The following is a 7004-nucleotide window of genomic DNA, read 5'->3' as shown; positions in this document are numbered from 1 at the left end:
GGCGCTCTCATGGGGAGGGGGGCTCCGCAGCCCCCCAAGGTGGCTTCGTACACCTCTTGAACGTGGCCGCCCGGCCGCTCGGTGAGAGCGGGGTCTACCCGGGCAGACAGCCTGTCGGCCCCCGCGGCCTGGACAGGCGGGAGCGGGGACTCTTGCGCTCGGGGGGCTCTGCTCCAAGGAGCGAGAGCGGACGCTCTGCTCGGCCCGGAGAGTGGGGTGGCGGGGCGCCGTCGCCTCGCTGGAACCAGGGGCGTCGTGACGTGCGCGCGCGCCTAGCCGCCGCCAGAACAGGCCGGAAAGGTTGAGCTGCATACGGATCTAAGCCGTTGCCCAAACTAACTCTGGCCCGTGTGACACAGCCGCGCGCGCGCTTTCCCACGACACTCGACCGCCGGGCTCCCTCGGCCTGGGAGGCACTCTCGGGGCAGGGGGCCACCGCAGCCCCCTTTAGGTGGCTTCGTACACCTCTTGAACGTGGCGCCCGGCCGCTCGGAGAGCGGGGTCTACCCGGGCAGACAGCCTGTCGGCCCCGCGGCCTGGGCAGGCGGAGCGGGTGCTCTTGCGCTCGGGGGCTCTGCTCGGCCCGGAGAGTTGGGTGCGGGGCGCCGTCGCCTCGCTGGAACCAGGGGCGTTGTGACGTTCGCGCGCGCCTAGCCGCCGCCAGGACAGGCCGGAAAGGTTGAGCTGCATACGGATCTAAGCCGTTGCCCAAACTAACTCTGGCTCGTGTGACCGACACAGCCGCGCACGCGCTTTCCTACGACACTCAACCGCCTGGCTCCCCTCGGCCTGGGAGGCACTCTCGGGGCGGGGGGCACCGCAGCCCCCCGAGGTGGCTTCGTACACCTCTTGAACGTTGGGGCCCGGCCGCTCGGAGAGCGGGGTCTACCCGGGCAGACAGCCTGTCGGCCCCGCGGCCTGGACAGGCGGAGCGGGGACTCTTGCGCTCGGGGGCTCTGCTCGGCCCAGAGAGCGGGGTGCGGGGCGCCGTCGCCTCGCTGGAACCAGGGGCGTCGTGACGTTCGCGCGCGCCTAGCCGCCGCCAGAACAGGCCGGAAAGGTTGAGCTGCATACGGATCTAAGCCGTTGCCCAAGCTAACTCTGGCCCGTGTGACCGACACAGCCGCGCACGCGCTTTCCTACGACACTCGACCGCCTGGCTCCCCTCGGCCTGGGAGGCACTCTCGGGGCGGGGGGCACCGCAGCCCCCCCAAAGGTGGCTTCGTACACCTCTTGAACGTTGGGGCCCGGCCGCTCGGAGAGCGGGGTCTACCCGGGCAGACAGCCTGTCGGCCCCGCGGCCTGGACAGGCGGAGTGGGGACAAGCCAAGGCTACCGGCGGGCCTCGGACGGCCAGGGGTGGAAGGGCTCCACCTCAAGGTGGCTTCGTACACCTCTTGAACGTTGGGGCCCGGCCGCTCGGAGAGCGGGGTCTACCCGGGCAGACAGCCTGCTGGCCCCGCGGCCTGGACAGGCGGAGCGGGGAACCTTGCGCTCGGGGGCTCTGCTCGGCCCAGAGAGTGGGGTGCGGGGCGCCGTCGCCTCGCTGGAACCAGGGGCGTCGTGCCATTCGCGCGCGCGCGCCTAGCCGCCGCCAGAACAGGCCGGAAAGGATGAGCTTCATACGGATCTAAGCCGTTGCCCAAACTACCTCTGGCCCCTGTGACCGACACAGCCGTGGCACGCGCTTTCCTACGACACTCGACCGCCGGGCTCCCTCGGCCTGGGAGGCACTCTCAGGGCGGGGGGCACCGCAGCCCCCCCCAAGGTGGCTTCGTACACCTCTTGAACGTGGCGCCCGGCCGCTCGGAGAGCGGGGTCTACCCGGGCGGACAGCCTGTTGGCCCCGCGGCCTGGACAGGCGGAGTGGGGACAAGCCAAGGCTACCGGCGGGCGGGATCGACCGGGTAGCCGCCGTGGGGAACACAACTTGGACGCCTCGCGCCGTCGCGGACCACCGTCCTCCGTCTCTCTCCCTCTCTCGGAAGGGAGGCCGCCCGAGGCGCACGGGCCTCGGACGGCCGGGGGTGGAAGGGCTCCACCCCGAGGTGGCTTCGTACACCTCTTGAACGTGGCCGCCCGGCCGCTCGGTGAGAGCGGGGTCTACCCGGGCAGACAGCCCGTCGGCCCCGTGGCCTGGACAGGCGGAGCGGGGGCAAGCCAAGGCTACCGGCGGGCGGGATCGACCGGGCAGCCGCCGTGGGGAACACAACACGGACGCCTCGCGCCGTCGCGGACCACCGTCCTCCGTCTCTCTCTCCCTCTCTCGGAAGGGAGGCCGCCCGAGACGCACGGGCCTCGGACGGCCGGGGGTGGAAGGGATCCACCCCCCGCGGGAAGGGGACGCGCGCCGGCGCCCGGACGCGGGAGCGTTGACCCGGGGGTCTTTACTCCGCCGAGGGGTAGCCCGGAGAAGGAGCGAGACCGGCCGGCGGGGGTGGAACACCCCCTCATGCCTCGCTCCTTCTGGGGATAAAGCGCGTCGTCCGCGGGCCGCCGTCCCCTATCCCCGCCGCCCTGGACCGCCCCCGCCTCGGCCGGAGCCCGAGGGGACAGGCGGGGGGTCCTTCGCTTTCGGGAAAACCGTCACCAAACGTGGGGCCCGTGCCCCGCTCTCGGCCGCCCTGAGGCGGGAGAGCTCGGATCGATCTCTCTCGGCGTCGGCCCCACCGACGCCGACGCACGACGCCCGGGAAAGGGCTGCACCCCCTGCGCCACGCTTCTCCCCCGGAGCACTCCCCCCGCAGGGGGCTCCGCGGGGTGTCCCGACACGCAGAGCCGCTCGCCTTCTTCCGCTGGGGACGGAAGGGACGCCCCCGCGCGTCCCTTCCCCATCCTCGAGAGACGTACGCGCCGAGGGTGAACCCGCTCGCCGGGGCGCCGGGGAGCAGGGCCCTTGTGGTCCTTCCCCGGACATGGGCGCGGCGAGGGTCCCCCGCCCGCGACGGCTCTCCCGTTGACCCACTCTCTCGCCTTGGGTGGTGTGATGGAGGCGGCTGCCTACGCCTCGGCCCGGCATCTCGGAGGGGGGTCGCCAGGGCAGCCAGCCAGCCAGCCTGTTGGCCCCGCGGCCTGCACAGGCGGAGTGGGGACACTTGCGCTCTATGACTCTGCTCCCAGGGAGGTGGCAGAGGGGCGGCCGCGGTGCTTTGACTTTGAGCGGTCCCCACTCCAGCACTCTGAGAAATAGTCACTTTGTCAAAGACCGCACACCGCTCGTTCCCTTATATGCAAAAAAGGTGTTCGTCCTGACGTTTTGCGAGCCCTTATTTTACCGTCGTCGGCGCTATCAGGGGAAACAGGCCCGCTCCTTCCGCCTTCATGGAACCGTAGCTCGGCCCCGAGGGCCCAGGATTACCCTCATACCGGTTCTCACGACATGCGTCGACACTCGGCTCAGCCCCGGCAGCCGCAGCTCCCGCCGGCCCGGCCAGCCGGGTCCGCACCCCTGGCCGGCGCCTGGAGCGTCTGGACTTTGTCGTTTTCTCTCCAAGACTCGTCTCTGCCAACTGCCGTGGACTTCGGCGGGGGCTGCCGCGGGCTGTGCCCGGCCTCTTGGGGGTCCCGCCTGCCCGCGCAGGCAGCTAGGACAGGGTTATCAGCGCTCTCAGGGGGGCCTCCGCAGACCCCCCACAGGTGGCTCCGTACACCTCTTGAACGTGGCGCCCGGCCGCTCGGAGAGCGGGGTCTTCCCAGGCAAGCCGCCTGTGGGCCCCGCGGCCTGGACAGGCGGAGCGGAGACAAGCCCAGGCTACCGGCAGGATCGACCGGCTGGCAGTCGTGGCGGAACAACGGGGACGCCTCGCGCCGCCGCGGGCCGCCGTCCTCCGTCTCTCTCCCACTCTCGGAGGCAGGCCGCCCGAGGCCAACGGGCCTCGGACGGCGTGGGGTGGAAGGGCTCCACCCCAGGGGAAGAAAACACGCCCGCGCTCGTTTGCACAGTCTGCCCCGGCCCGGCATCTCGGAGGGGGGGTCGCCCGGGCAGCCAGCCAGCCAGCCTGTTGGCCCCGTGGCCTGCACAGGCGGAGTGGGGACCCTCGCGCTCGATGACTCTGCTCCCAGGGAGGTGGCAGAGGGGCGGACGCGGTGCTTTGACTTTGAGCGGTGCTTTGACTTTGAGCGGTCCCCACTCCCTTCTCAGCACATTGAGAAATAGTCACTTTGTCAAAGACCGCACACCGCTCGTTCCCTTATATGCAAAAAAGGTGTTCGTCCTGACGTTTTGCGAGGCCTTATTTTACCGCCGTCGGCGCTATCAGGGGAAGCGGGCCCGCTCCTTCAGCCTTCCTGGAACCGTGCCTCGGCCCCGAGGGCCCAGGATTACCCTCATACCGGTTCTCACGACATGCATCGACACTCGGCTCAGCCCCGGCAGCCGCAGCTCCCGCCGGCCCGACCAGCCGGGTCCGCCACCCTGGCCGGCACGCCTGGAGCGTTTGGACTTTGTCATTTTCATGACTTGTCTCCTCAAACTTTGCTCGACCGCAAGGGGGGCTGCCGCGGTCCGTGCCCAGCCTCCAGGGGTTGCCCCCGGCCCCTGGAGCAGCCGGCACCCCCTCGCCCTCAACACTCTCTCCCCGTCGGGACTTTGAAACTTTTTTTCTGACCGTGCAAGCTTCGTCAAAAGGCAAGGGGGCAGGCTGCGGTCTGTGCCCGGCCTCCTGGGGTCCTGCCCGGGGACATCGGAGGCTCAGCCAGGGTGTTGAGCCACCGCTGGCAGGTGCACTCAGGGGGCCCTCCGCAGCCGCCCAGGCCCACCCCTGCAGCCAGCACACGGCTGCCAACAGCCCGCTCTCCATCACCCCCCAGCCCCTCTGCATACATCTGCTGGGGGTGCTTTTTTGACTTCCCCCATTTTGGCCTATGGGGAAAAGCCAGGGGGAAAACCTCCAGAGTCAGGCCGACCTTCTGGAACTCGAGCTCGGCCTGGAGCCGCCGGTTTGTCCCCTTCCCGGTTCTCAGGACCTGCATTGACACTCGGCTCAGCCCCGGCAGCCGCAGCCCCCGCCGGCCCAGCCAGCCGGGTCCGCCCCCCTGGCCGGCGCCTGGAGCGTTTGGACTTTGTCATTTTCATGGCTTGTCTCCTCAAACTTTGTCCGACTGCAAGGGGGGCTGCCGCAGTCCGTGCCCAGCCTCCAGGGGTTGTCCCCGGCCCCTGGAGCAGCCAGCACCCCCTCGCCGTCAACGCTCTCTCCCCGTTGGGACTTTGAAACTTTTCTGACCGTGCAAGCTTCGTCAAACGGCAATGGGGCAAGCGGCGGGCTCTGCCCGGCCTCCTGGGGTCCTGCCCGGGGACATCGGAGGCTCAGCCAGGGTGTTGAGCCACCGCTGGCAGGTGCACTCAGGGGGCCCTCCGCAGCCGCCCAGGCCCACCCCTGCAGCCAGCACACGGCTGCCAACAGCCCGCTCTCCGTCACCCCCCAGCCCCTCCTGCATACATCTGCTGGGGGTGCTTTTTTGGCTCCCCCCGTTTTGGCCTATGGGGAAAAGCCAGGGGGAAAACCTCCAGAGTCAGGCCGACCCCCCGGAACTCCAACCCGGCCTGGAGCCACCGGTTTGTCCCCTTCCCGGTTCTCAGGACATGCATTGACACTCGGCTCAGCCCCGGCAGCCGCAGCCCCCGCCGGCCCGGCCAGCCGGGTCCGCCACCCTGCCCGGCGCCTGGAGCGTTTGGACTTTGTCGTTTTTTCTCCAAGACTCGCCTCTGGCACATGCCATGGACCTCAGCGGGGGCTGCTCCCCGCCTCCTGGGTGTCCTGCCCGGGCACATCGGAGGCTCAGCCTGGGTCTTGGGCCCCTTCTGGTAGGTGCACTTTGGGGGCCCTCCGCAGCCGCCCAGGCCCACCTCCTGCAGCCACCACACAGCTGCCAACTGCCCGCTCTCCGTCACCCGCCAGCCCCTCTGCATACATCTGCTGGGGGTGCTTTTTTGACTTCCCCCCATTGTGGCCAATGGGAAAATGCCAAGGGGAAAACCTCCAGAGTCCTGCCGACCTCCTGGAACTCCAACCCGGCCTGGAGCCACCGGTTTGTCCCCTTCCCGGTTCTCAGGACCTGCATTGACACTCGGCTCAGCCCCGGCCGCCGCAGCTCCCGCCAGCCCGGCCAGCCGGGTCCGCACCCCAGGCCGGCGCCTGGAGCGTTTGGACTTTGTCATTTTCATGACTTGTCTCCTCAAACTTTGTTCGACTGCAAGGGGGGCTGCCGCAGTCCGTGCCCAGCCTCCAGGGGTTGCCCCCGGCCCCTGGAGCAGCCAGCACCTCCTCGCCGTCAACACTCTCCCCCCGTGGGGACTTTGAAACTTTTCTGACCGTGCAAGCTTCGTCAAACGGCAAGGGGGCAAGCGGCGGGCTCTGCCCGGCCTCCTGGGGTCCTGCCCGGGCACATCGGAGGCTCAGCGGGGGTTTTCAGCCACCACTGGTAGGTGCGCTTTGGGGGCCCTCCGCAGCCGCCCCGGGCCACCCCTGCAGCCAGCACACTGCTGCCAACAGCCCGCCGCTCTCCCACACCAGCCAGCCCCGTCTGCACACATCTGCCGGGGGTGCTTTTTTGAGAAACACTGTCACTTTGTCAAAGACCGCACACCGCTCGTTCCCTTATACCCCGACAAGGTGTTCGTGCTGACGTTTTGCGAGGCCTTATTTTACCGCCGTCGGCGCTATCAGGGGCAGCGGGCCCGCTCCTTCCGCCCTCCTGGAACCGTGCCTCGGCCCGGAGCGGCCAGGTTTACCCTCATACCGGTTCTCGTGACCTGCATTGACACTCGGCTCTTCCCCGGCCGCCGCAGCTCCCGCCGGTCCGACCAGCTGGGTCCGCCCCCCTGGACGGCACGCCTGGAGCGTTTGGACTTTGTCATTTTCATGACTTGTCTCCTCAAACTTTGTTCGACTGCAAGGGGGGCTGCCGCAGTCCGGGCCCAGCCTCCAGCGGTTGCCCCCGGCCGCTGGAGCTGCCAGCACCCCCTCGCCGTCAACACTCTCTCCCCGTTGGGACTTTGAAACTTT

The sequence above is a fragment of the Eleutherodactylus coqui genome, unplaced genomic scaffold (genome assembly GCF_035609145.1).
Source record: "Eleutherodactylus coqui strain aEleCoq1 unplaced genomic scaffold, aEleCoq1.hap1 HAP1_SCAFFOLD_74, whole genome shotgun sequence".
Taxonomy (NCBI): domain Eukaryota; kingdom Metazoa; phylum Chordata; class Amphibia; order Anura; family Eleutherodactylidae; genus Eleutherodactylus; species Eleutherodactylus coqui.
The sequence above is the reverse complement of the archived record's forward strand: the minus strand, read 5'-3'. Positions refer to the sequence as shown.